We start from the raw sequence: 13,841 nt of genomic DNA, 5'->3' as shown, positions 1-13,841 counted from the left end.
AATTATGGTTATAGAAGGAAGTAAGGATGGAGACAAAAGAAGATTATAAGAAGAGTGCAGGGTAGGGTGTCTTCAGGTAGCTTGCATGAATATAAACAGGGAGGAAAGAGAAAGAGAAAGGGTCTGCAGAGACGAAGTAGTTATGGTAAGGTAGTGGGATAAAAAAGAGTTGTGTAGGAGGCTGATGAAGGTAAAAAATCTAAAGTAAATCATCTTTTCAGTATATGACTGCTAAGTCTGTATACATAATTGTGTGCACTGTTTATAGTCACCTACTAAAATGAAATGACTGTACAGAAAAATCGCACTGGAGATGATTACACTGCTGCATTGAGGGGGGGGCGGGGCAATCCTGTGTGCTGTCCTTCAGATGAGATGTTAAACTGAGCTCCCATCTGCTTGAGTTAGTGGATGAAAAAGATCCCATGGCACCTCTCAAAAAAGAGGGAGAAGTTCCCCTTTGCCCTGGCCAAATTTCCCCCAGAAGTATAAGTACAATGTAAATGTACATATGTAGATATGTTCACAGAATATCAAGCATAAATTCTAATACAGTAATTTGCAAATTAGTAGTAGCCAGTCTTCCATCTAAATGTTTTACCAAGATACATCATGGTATATCTGGCAGCTATATTTTTATTGTTGCTACATTTAAATTAAATTATCTAGACAGTAAATTAAACATCCTACACAATTCTAACCATATGAATAGCCAATGAACAGGGGCTTAGGGTTCCCATATTCATCTGTAACTATTTCGTTCAATAAGCATGGTCTCATTACAAACAATATTGCTTAGTGCCTCATCCTATTTAACACAGCTATTTGCTGTCATAAAAAGAAGACACACACATATACACAAACACTCTCACTCACACGCATACCTTTTTGTAGTAAGGTTATGGCAACACCTTCTTATCTTCTTGATAGTATCTTATGTCTGCATTACTAACTGCGGTACAAGAATCTATATACAAAGCTTATTATGTAAAGTTGTACATATGCCAACAATCCTGTGGGAGGGGAACAAAACCTTCCTCAGTTATTCAAACTACAGCAGCATCTCCCTCTAATCAATTTATTTAAATTATCCACGCTATCAAATATTATACAAGCAAGAGCTTATTACATAGAATGCCTACATTCCTAACACTGCTTAACTTTATCTAGTCCTACATTAATAATTAAATATTTAGTCTTAGTCTAAATTTCAGTTTAGCAATATTATTTTATTTATTTATTTATTTATTTATTAACATTTGTTGACCGAGAAAGTCTGACTAGGACAGAGACTATTTCCAGGTGAGGCCCGGGGTGAAACGCTCCAGACACGTCTTTGGCTTAATAACTCAAGGACTGACCAGTATACTGAATGAAATAAATATTTTTCACACAGAGGTTTCTTACAATACAGTTTTTATCTTATTAAGAAAATCTTTGTATTCCTGGTTAATGTATTAATTCAGTTGAAAAATAAGCAATTTTGTGCTATACAGCAGACAGTCCCCAAGTGCTTAATTTTATTCTGTAACCTATATAAACCTTATTTTTTTTTTCTATCCACCATTCTCCTAAATACCCTTCCATCCCCTCCTTGGTCTGACTGGCCATCTCACTTGTTTTCCAAATCCCCTGATTTTGAGATATCTCAAGGCTTAGCCAGACCTGAGTTCTATCTCTTAAAAGTATGATCTTGTAACTGCAGCATTTCTTGCAAGCTATCTATTGTCGATTGTAAATTGGCAAGCAATTACATAACAGTCAGAAAAAATATATTTTGAACTACTGAAAAACTCGGTTTATATTGCGTTTTCTACCTTCTGCATTCCTTACTTACCTCAGTCAATTGAGGTCTCCAGTAAAGTAAAATCCAAGAAGTCATGATCTCTAAACATCGATCCATCTTCCACTGTACATTTCTTTCCAGTTGCCACAACTGCTACACCACTTGTTCCTTTTCATACCAAGATGTAAAATGAAGCACTATTGCTACATTGCTACCATACTGTCATTAAGTTTGGCTAAAGGCATCCTAAATACTTTCTTCATACCACCAGAATGTAGACAGAATCAGGTAAAGGAAATGTATACTCTTTTTTTTTTTTTATCCATACCTGAGGACTTATTGCCAAATCTATTCCATCTTATGTTCCATTGAAACCAGTTGTTGCAGAACACGAACTGTTCCGCCATACATAACCACTGCCTTATCTCAAAAATGTACCCAGTTTTATTTTGATGGCAGACTGGTGCTATTCTAATCTTTCAGTAATCATAGTTAACAATCTGAAACTCTCCTGGTTGATTGCATAATGGACCACAGACCAACAACTTGAATAAATGCCTTAAGTCATGCATTATCATTTCCAGTGCAGTTCCAGCATCTTTCAAGAAGAGCCTTTCCCTTATCTTGTTTTCTGGATACATTCACACTTACTTGATTACATTCACCTTACATTACCTTCTTCTAAAATCACTTTTTCTATTTTCTCCAGACCTGCTACCACAGTTATACTTGCAACACTTTGCTATGCTGTCACTGACAAACTCAGCTCAGATTAGTAACTTTTACATATACAATTACATCACTTTTTGTCTTTGCAAATGGAACAGCTGAGGGACACAGCCATCCACTGCTTGTGCTTGAGTTTTGAACAAAGTCAGGAAGTGAAGTCAGACAATGTGATATAAAAGAAGCAAAATCCTTGGGAAGGACATGGGTTATGAGGATGGGATTCAACATTCAATTAATCACTAAACTAGAGTATAATCAAAACTTGTTATGAAATGTAAACTTGTTTTTCTTACCACTAATCATTTTTATGCACTCTGTATGAAGCTGCTCGGTCTAATTCTAAAGCTTCTAAATTGTAATGCTTAGTAATTGAAATATTTACTTTAAATTCTGTATTAGTCACAGATTTGACCCACACCCGTAACTGAATTCAAATGTGAAAGCTGAAGTCACAACAACCTACCCAAGTTCAGTATCCCCAAACAAACTTTCCACAAAGATCTGTTAGTGTATTTAGGTTCCCCTGCAATATCACATGATCAAACACTTTCATCAAAGGTGACTTTGTCATTTTCAAAATTGTTTCTATAAGCTTTGCATAACTTTTATGATTGAAGGATAGACACACATGAATATTTACTTATATGAAACAAGATATGCCTCTTGGACTCTTATCAGGCAGACATAAACATACATTACTATAATAATAATGTCTAGCAATACATACTTTTTAGACATGAACACTGTATTTTAACAGAAGCTTATCACCAACTTCAAGAAAAAAATTTGATTGACATTAATTACATTATTACCTTCATTAATGTGACAGGTGCATGATGTCATGCACTGTTTAGCCTCACCTGTATAGAAATCAGTAGGCAGGCTTAGGTACATTCTGCGCCTGTCAGACAACAGTACAATGACATGAGGATCCACTGGCAGCTGTGGCTTATACATCGTACCTCCTTCTGCACTGGTATAATATCATCCTGATGCATGCTGCTGCTTCTGATGTCAACCTGGCACATCCCCTCCTACCCTAGAGACAACAGCCTTGTGTCACTGCCTCAGTCTCAGTAATATCGTCCTTTACTGTAAGGTTAACACTATCAGCAAGCTATGCTCAGTTATAGGATCATTGGATTGTACTAAGTTATCGGCCTGGAGGTCATTTCAAGCCTAGCCATTTCATCCCAATATAATACCATAGATACTCTAGTCATTACCCAGGATTGTATTTAGTAATGGCTACCCATGTCCAGGAGGGTTGTGGGTGCTATCCCTGGTAAGAACTTACAGTGCTCCATCCACTCATCTAGGTTCCTTTTAAACAGTGACATAGAGGTACTCTGCTTTACATGAATTGGTAGCCTATTCCAAAAATGTGGCAGTCACTGGGAGACAAATCTGTCCCTCCAGCACATCTTATTCAAATCGCAGGCCAGATTTATGTCCCTGGAATGAGTATCTCCAGTCCCATTCGATTTATGCATGTGCAGCAAATTCATTAGACTTAGGTTGGAGATTGCTCTGTAAGCCAGACATATGTCTCCCCTAAGAAGTATATACAATACTGAGTATAGTGACAGGGACTTTAGTTGGTCTGTGTAAGGCATGTGCTAGCATCCGTTGATCTTCTTAGTTAGAGACCTCTGAGGGCTCTCCAGTTGTTGCAGGTGCTTTATATGGTACATGCCAAAAGGGGTGTTATACTCAATTATGGGCCTGACTTGTGATGAGTATAGAGTGGTTATAACCCCCTTTGTTCTAGAGGTGATGCCTTTGCTGATCAAGTGGGCTACGTAGAAAGCCTTCCTTACTACAGTAGACACACAGTGGTAAAAGTTAAGGCCACAGTCTATTTCTGATCCCAGATCTCTTACCACTTTATAGGTACATAGGGTCATCATCATCTCCTTTCAGCTTATCCTGGTTAGGGGTCGCCACAGTGGAACAATGATCCACAGAATGATTGGCAGCGGAATTTTACAGTGTTAAGTTGCCAGCCTGGTGCCCAACCATCCACAGATGGCACACACATGCACACACTCACACCTAGGGCCAATTTAGAGTGTCCAATCCACCCACAGCATGTCTTTGAGATGTGGGAGGAAACCGGAGCACCCGGAGGAAACCCACACGACCACAGGGAGGACATGCAGACTCTGCACAGATGGCACCCCAGGTGAGAATCGAAAAAGAGAACCTCTTGCTGTGAGGTGGCAATGCTAACCACTGCACCCGCCCCCCATGGGTACATAGAGTATTATTGTTAATCTGATACGGTGAAGGGACACTGTTTTTACTGAAGGGAATGATGATGCATTTCTTTGCATTCAGTTTGAGACTGTGACTAAGACACCAGTCGTTGCTCTGTGTAAGACCCTCCTGAAATATTCTGACATCATTTGGGGATTCAGTGATTGCACCCAGTTTGCAGTCATCCATAAACTTGGTCAGCCAGAGCCCCTTAGCTTTGGCTTGAACTTCTAAGAAGTATATACCAAACAGTAGGGGGCCCAGCACTGACCCGTGTGGTGCCCCACTGGTGACAGGTCTGCTGGTTCTTGTGGAGTCACCAACTTCGATAGGGTGTGACTGGTTTGTGAGCCAGTTGGCAACCCATCTTACAACAAAGGGATTTACATTCAGTTTGCTAAGTTTATCAGTAATGATGGAGTGTGGGATTGTGTCAAAGGCCTTTGCCAAGTCGAGGTATGCTGTGTGTACAGATCTGCCCTTGTCAATGGCTATGGTCACACTTTCAAAGAAATCCACCAGGTTTAACAGGCAGGATCTGCCCTTGATGAAGCCAAATTGGGTCTGATCCAGGGTTTTGAGGAGACTTATGTTTTTATCTATGAGGTCTATGATGATACATTCCATGACTTTACAGATGAGGCTGGTCAGATGTATGGGTCTATAATTCCCTGGTTCTGTTGCTAAGCCACCTCTGCGGAGTAAAATAGCTGTTGCTGTTCTTCATTCTGCAGGAACAAAGCAAGTGGTTAAGCTGTGGTTGAATAGGGTACTTAATGGTGATGCTAGTTCATGTTTTAGTTTGTTTAGAAGACAGCCTGGGTTGCAGTCTGGTCCCATAGAGGCTGTGTTTTTTGTCTTAAACAAGGCTTTAATGGCCAGTTCTTCAGATATGTAGGGTGGGGGAGGAGTTGGGTGCAAGGTTTGTGATAAGTTTGGAGGGGATAAGGGAGTGAAATTTTCACCAAATCTGTCTCCTAGCATGTTTGCTATCTCTGCGGGATCAGCATGTGTGATACCGTTAGTCACTAGTTCGGCACATGCTTGGGTCCTACATTTTAGGCTACATACTTAGCTGTAAAAGGCCTTAGGATTATCCTTGGCTGTGATTGCTAAGTTTTTCTCATAGTTACCCTTAGAGGATTTGACATGCCTTATTTGCCTGTTGAGGCTAAGGAGAGTGCTCTTCCATTCTTGGGGCCTAGCCTTAATTTTCTTAGACAGAAACTTTTTGCATTTGTTGTAAAGTTTGTTGATGCTGGATGTCCAACAGGGCATCTTTTTTTGTTTAACTTGGTGCTCTGGCTTTCAGTGTCTCTGGAACAGCTGTGCCTATACATTTATACAAGTAACAATGTGTCTGATGAACGTCCACTCCTGATCTGTGTCAGAAAACTGCTGTATGGAGTCATCAGCCATTTCTGAAATTTACTGAAGGCTTATTTGTACATTTACTCCAGCCCACTACTTGAAAGATTCAAGCAGATTTTACAGCTATAAAGAAAATACATGTTGGGGCGGAGCTTAGATGGCCAACTGAGAGCAGTGAATTTTGAGAGCTCCATAAACTAGTATAATAATATAGGAACATTTTATTATTTTCAGGTTTAAAACATCAGAAATCTATAGATAAACTACTAAACTACATAAATATCCATTTTGGTGGAGATATACAAAAATGTTCCTGTCAAGTAACTTGGTGATATACTGAGTCACTGAGTCACTGAATATGAACAACCCAAGGAATTCTCATCCAGATGCTGCTTTGAAAAAAGAACTGCAATTGATGACATCTACCTTACAGGAACTATCTTTCAAGATGGATGTCTTTAAAAATGACTTAGAAAACATCAGATTAAAGTCTCAAAAACAGACTGATACTCTTAAGGAACTATTACAGCAACACCATACAAAAATAACAAATATAGAGACTTCTCTAAATTACATTGAAGGGAGACTCAAAGAGGAAGAATTCCAAAATGAATTTCTGCTTAAACTGCTTAACAAAACAGATGACTTAGAAAACAGGGAAAGGAGAAACAACATAAGGATCTTTGGTCTGCGTGGATTCAGCTGTGTCTAGCAGGTATGGCATGTTGCCGTTTTCGTCACCAGGAAGCTGTGGGCTGCGGCTTGTGATCGAGGTTTACCGATGTTTGTGCATTAGGAAGAGACATTAGGTGTTTTAGCTTGGATCCAGAGGAAGGGGGTGGAAAAAAAGTGATTTGGGATATTTTGGCAGAGAATAGTTTGTTTATACATCTGCTGAGTGAGAGGTGGGAAGGCAGGAAGAATGTGTTATCTCTTGTTGTGGCGGCTTGTTGTGAGGTTTTATTTTTATCTTTTTGCTCTCCATTCATTTCTTGGCTGCTGCCTTGCTGAAAGGGAGGGAATTTATGCTTGAAGTTGCAGTGAAGTGAAGCTTTGCTTCAGGTGCATCATGAGCCTCTGGTATGCAGTACATAGGCACACTAACAGAAACAGATGCTCCCAGGTTGCTATGGTAACAGAGACAGAGTGACGATAAAGCTTAATGGCTCTGAGGACCCTCCAAGATGATTCTTGGCAGTGAAGTTTTTGGTTTTAAAAAAAAAAATATATATATATATATATATATATATATATATATATATATATATGTAAAGAGAGAGAGAGAGATTCCATACATTTGGTCGAATTACACTTAGTTGAAAATGTTTCCAGGCAGTTCACTTCACTGAAAGCTCACTTGACTGAAAGCATACTTGATCGAAGTTAATTTGGTCAAAAATGGAATATAGCCCCTGCCCCACTACAGTGCAACCCTGGAGTGAGAATATTAAATAAGGGGGGGGTGTAGGGGAGTAGCCCCCCACATTATGCTAATAATTTTTAGTAAACATATATCTTTCAATGCATTTCTAATGGATATACCTTCTTATAACAGTGAATACATATAAAATAAAAGGGCTGCTATAAACCACATGTACACATATTGATGGTCTCTCAACACTTTGTTTAGCTCATTAAGTTGCTTGTTGATAAAAAAAATGAATGAATAAATAATAAGCACAATTTTATATTTAAAATGTATTTTGGTCCAAACGCATTAAGGACTTACATAAGAGTGGAAGTCTGAGTTATTGTGAAAGACTAAGAGCACTTGATCTTGTGCAGAACCCTTTGCAGTGGTCTGGGAGGTAAGCTTGCTCGAACATGTTGGGCATATGGGGATAGCTGAATGCTAGGGATGTTTGGGGTTGCCAGGAAGTGCTAGAGAGTCATCAGATTTCCTTCATGTAAATATCTGTGGGAATGTAAGGTGTGTTGAGTGGTTCAATAGCAGAGTGTCCACTGCATGGAACAGGACAAATATTTGTTTGGATATTTTAAGAACAGACTGGAAAAACACCACATGAACTAGCGAATGATATTCTGGCAAAACTGGATGGGCATTGTTACCCGTGCTTGAAGTACTGATATGTGTGTATGTAAGGATGGAAATATACTTATAACAAATAAGAAACTAGAAAGTTCTCATAATTTAAAGTCTATGAACTGTATAAACGTGCTTGGAAGGAGCTAATAATAAGAATAAGCATTACAGCTTGTGGTCTCTCAAATAACTAAGCAAAATCCCCCACCAAAAAAACAACAGTTATGTAATGTATGATTTTAGTAAATCTAGACATAAGCTATATAATCATCATATAAGATGAAGCAGTCTGCTGAATTTAGATATTAAAGACAGGATTTAATAACATGGGCTTGTGTATAATAACACTACCATCTTGTCATAAATGACATACACTACACTGAACATTAAATGGAAGCATGATGATTTTCTTATATAAGTAAATATGCATAACAAGTTATGTAATTGCTTTAACTTGAATTGTAGTTTTGTAACCCATCCTGACCATACATAATACTTAGGCTGTTACCAAGGTAACTAATGTTTTATACATCACATCAAACTGACAAAGTTGTTCAAGGGAAACAATAGAAGGCTGAGCTAGGAATGTCACAGAATGTAACAATCACATTCTGAACAAATAGTATAAAATTGACAATAATCACTCAGTTTAACCTTTGCTGATTATACAAAATAGAAGGTTGCCATTTAAATCTAAAAACGTTCAGTATATGTCATAAAATGGTGATTTATGAATATGGAAAAGGAACTTGTAATCATTAATCACAATAAGTGAATTTGTTGTTTTTAACCTATAATTTCACTCATTTTATAATAAGAAATGACAGATATGAAAATCATTATGTGTAGGAAATGGAGGGAAGAGGGATGCACTAACAATTAAAATGCACTAACTTTCATAAATGTTCACATAAAACAAACTTGATGCTTTAAGTAAGATAGCAACAAACAAAGTGATTACTTAAATGCTTGTAAACAATGAATTATAACTTCTGATATATGCAGTAAAATACATTGTATTATAAACATTAGGTATAAATATTACTACCATCTATTTATATTAAGTAATAAGTTTTGAAAGACTTCATCAATAAGGGTGAATATGTTATAATCTTTTACTGAGGTTTTATATATGATACACCCTACTTTACTATGATTGAATTGCTTATCATCTATCTTTCATGTAAATATTAATTGCTTATACAATAAGTAAACATTTGTATTGTATTAGAATTCTGTCTAATCTACAATAGTACTATATCTGTTTAAAATAATCTAAATATTGCTTATTCCTATTACAAATATTCTCCATATGATAATTCATTATATGGAGCTCAGATTTTCTGGATTGACAAGGTATGAGTGATAATCTGATGGATTTAGGTTTATCCATCAGATTAGGGATGATTTTTCATTCCATGGTTAGTACGGAACTTAGTTATGTTAACATTTATTAATTAAAATTTATTTCACAAAAACCTTTTTAGTATGCCTGACCAAAACATTACTTTATTGTTAAACACGCAAAGTATAAAACTGATAATTTCCTTTTAAAGCTCAAACATATACTTTACAGTTATAGAAGAAAATGTTTAATAGTCTCAATAAAACAAAAAATACATAGTCTAAATAACCTAAGATGGCTTTAACTTTATTATCTTTAAATGCCAATGGCTTAAACAATCCTAGAAAGAGATCAAATCTACTGAAATATTTAAAGCTAAACAAAGCACAAATTGTCTTCCTTCAAGAAACTAATTTCCAAACAAATGACAATTATAAATGGAATCCTAAGGAATATATGATATTGATGCAATCCACTTATAAGACAAAGACCAAAGGGGTAACAATTTTATGGAAAACAAATGTGAGTAACACAAAAATCATTTATAATTATGAAGATAAAGAAGGCCTTATGGCATTAGTAATAGTTAAATATAATAACAGAATATCGACTCTAGCCAATCTATACTGGTTCCAAGGCATTGGGACATGAACTGTTAAAAAACACTTGGATTTCATTTCCAATAATTATAAAAGCAATTTAATATTAGGAGGATATTTTAACTGTATATTTGATATTTCTGAAACTACAAATAAAAGACTGCTGCGTACATTTGCTTATCAAAAGCTTTAAACAAGTGGGTAGAATAATTTCATCTGGTAGATAATTTCAGATTTAAAGAAGATAAATCTTTGTTGCTTTCCCATCAAGATAACAGATTTGGTACCCAAACTAGAATAGATAAAATATTTGCTGCCCATGACTTACACTCTAAAATCATTACTTTCTCAATCACTCCTTGCCCCCTTTCAGACCACACTTCATCGATACTAAAATTTCAAAATGGGTGCAAACCATTAATCTTTAACTCCAGAATTCCAGCATATATAACTAAAATTAAAGAGTTCAAACCCTGGTTATTATCTGAATTACAGTTCTTCTTAGATATTAATTACACAACAGAGATAAATAAAATAATGATATGGGACTCATTAAAAACTTGCATATATGGTGAAACCCTAACTTGGTATTAACAAAATCAGAGAATGGGATTCTGAATTATCAGATCTACAATCCAAACTTTTTGTCAGTAAAAGCTGAAAAAAATCAAAATCATTTGGAGATTAAAAAGAAAGTAAAAGTATTAAACAATAAATACAATGAAATTCTAACACATAAAACTAGTGTAGCTTTAGAAACACTAAAAATTAATACCTTGGCCACATCTCACAAATATCTACATAATTTATCCACAAGAATCAAAATACAGTCAAAAGTTAAAAACATTAAAAGTATCTTCCATGAAGAGAAAGGGAAAAATGTCTCACATATAGGTGACATTCATGATGCCTATAGAAATCACTATATGAAACATTTCCAAAAAGAAAATATACATATTGATCAATTAAATCTAGATGAAAAATGTTCTAATATAAAAAAATACCAGAACTATTAAAACTAGATCTGCAAACACCCATATCCTACAAACAAATTACAGATACAATAAAAGAGGGTAAAAATAATAAAGTTCCTGGTATAGATGGCCTAATTATGGAAATATATAAACTTTTTCCTTCAAAGATACTATCCCTCTTCCATAAAACTCTATTAGAAATTCAGTCACAAGCTTTAATACCACCCTCTTGGAGATATTCCTTAATCACACCAATCCTAAAGGAAAACAAATCCCCTAACCTCTGTACCTCATATAGATCTATATCATTATTAAATAACAACTATAAGATATTTATGACAATATTAACTAAAAGAATGAAAATACCACTTTCCAACACAATAAATAATGATCAAACTGGATTTATATATCATAGACATACACATGACAACATTAAAAGGATAATTTCTCTTATATATTATGTTAATAAAGAAAATAAAGAAACACTCATAATTGGCTTAGATACAGAGAAAGCCTTTGGTTCCCTAAATCAGGACTATTTATTCAAAATCCTAATGCTATTTGAATTTCCTGCATCCTTTATTCATCTCCTAAAGAATATATATATATATATATATACAAATAATTGAGTGTATGTCCTTTTACCTCTGAATCTATACATATAACAAAAGGCGCTAAACAAGGATGTCCTATGTCACCGATTCTATTTGCTCTGGCTATTAAAATATTGGCAGATTCAATTCGTAATAATATAAAAATCAAATGAATAGATGTTTATGAACAATACAATTCTAAAGTAATGCTATTTGCTGATGACATATTACTAACATTATCTAATGCAAAAGAGATATTAAAAAAATAGATATATTAATTGACAAATTTCACATGACTTCAGGACTCCATTTCAATAAATCAAAATCAAAATTTTTATTTTTAAATTAAAAAAAAATGACTGCAGACTAAGGGGAATTACATCATAGGGAAACACAAATCTACCTTAAAATATCTAGGAATTGAGTTATGCAAGGATAATAATGAATTATTCTCAAAAAACTACAATAATAGCATCAATCCAATTAAAGCCTCTGTGGAAACATGGAACAAAATAATATTAACATTTGAAGATAGACTACAGTTAATAAACATGGTTTTACTGCCCAAGATCCTATATATAGCCTTGACAATACAACCATTACCAGAAAGAAATATACTTAAAGAAATAAATTCATGCCTAATAAATGTTTTATGGTTTCCCAAAAGAAACAGAATAGCTTTAATACATCATATCAGACCATGGAAACAGTGAGGATTAAACTTTCCTGATATAGAAACATATATAAAAGCATCAATATCTAAAACAATCTCAGATTGGATAAGTCCAAATTACTCTGCAAATTGAAAAGAATTACTAACTGTAATTTCAATAAATGAATTTGATTTACAAAAAAATTTCAAATAACAGATAAAAACAATTTGCCATGGCGCACATATGTATTAGTATACAATATAACATGACTAAACACACTAAAACTCGTATGATTAATTATTACATTGACTCATTTAGAAAAATTATTAATGCAAATATAGATTTAAAAATCTGGTTTGATCTTTTAACACCGTTTATAGTCACAAAGAACTTTCCACATAAAATATAGAGAGAAATTATTAATTCCTGGGAACAGAAACTATTTGTTTGTTGGCTCCAATGTATCAAAGAAATAAAAGTTTTAGATATGCATGTAATAAAAACAACATAGAAAATTCTACAACAGGACTGGCTATCTTTACAGAGTATTCTGTCATATACACTAGATTTAAGTAGCATAATTAACAATTCTTCATTTAAAGAAATACCTAAATTTACAAAATACATATATGAAATCATAAATAATGACTTTGACATGGGAAACAGTATTTCAAAATTTTGCAAAATATTGATAAACTATAAAACAACACCCAAAACCTCATATTGGAAATATATATAACAAAAGGACACTTAATACAGTTAACTGAAGATATTAAAACAAATATCTTATTATCGATAAAATATACATCCTTTACACAATACTAGAAATATTTTAATTGGAAATACTTGCACAGAGCATTCTTAACCTCAGACAGAATCAGTAAAATTAGTTCTTCCATAAAAGGAATATGTTGGAGATGTGAGAAAGTACACAATGCAGAATGGAACCACATTTTCTTTGATTGTGTTAAAATTAAGCTATTTTGGAAGGTATTAACTTTCTACAAGCTTTATTTAATGAATCATTTTATTTAACTAAAGCTCTTGTATTATTAAATGTGAATGAAAGTCCTTATTTGAATAGGTCAAACATGTATCTAGTATGCACTATACTTGCAATTTCAAGGAAGTGTATAACAAGAAGATGGAATACAAACACAATATTGACATTGGAAGACTTCTACAGCCTGCTGAAGACCACAGCATTATTGGAAATTAAAATTAAAGAACTAAGAATTTATGCAAAGCCATTTATCAACAACCCTTGGGGAAAAGTCTTATTGTTGATTGACACTATACAATAATTGATCAGACACTCTGATAATGGATTGGACATACTTATAAAGTAACTATATACATTAAAATCTGTTATAGTGTCAGGCTAATTTAAATAGTGTACATAATTATTTAAGATGTTATGTATAAATACTATGGAATTCATTCAAATGTATTTGAAAAATAAAAAAAAATTTGAGAAGAAAATACATG

At 34.4% G+C, this 13,841-nt stretch overlaps 1 protein-coding gene across 1 annotated transcript in view; it reads left to right on the top strand.

Annotated features, from left to right (window-relative positions):
- LOC122806322 (3-oxoacyl-[acyl-carrier-protein] reductase FabG-like) overlaps window positions 1-13,841 on the top strand; it is a 246,443-nt gene that overhangs the window by 102,221 nt on the left and 130,381 nt on the right. The gene's annotated exons all lie outside the window — the stretch shown is intronic.

Source organism: Protopterus annectens, chromosome 7.part0 (genome assembly GCF_019279795.1).
Source record: "Protopterus annectens isolate FY-2018-M chromosome 7.part0, PAN1.0, whole genome shotgun sequence".
Lineage (NCBI taxonomy): Eukaryota > Metazoa > Chordata > Ceratodontiformes > Protopteridae > Protopterus > Protopterus annectens.
This window is presented reverse-complemented; position numbering and strand designations above follow the sequence as displayed.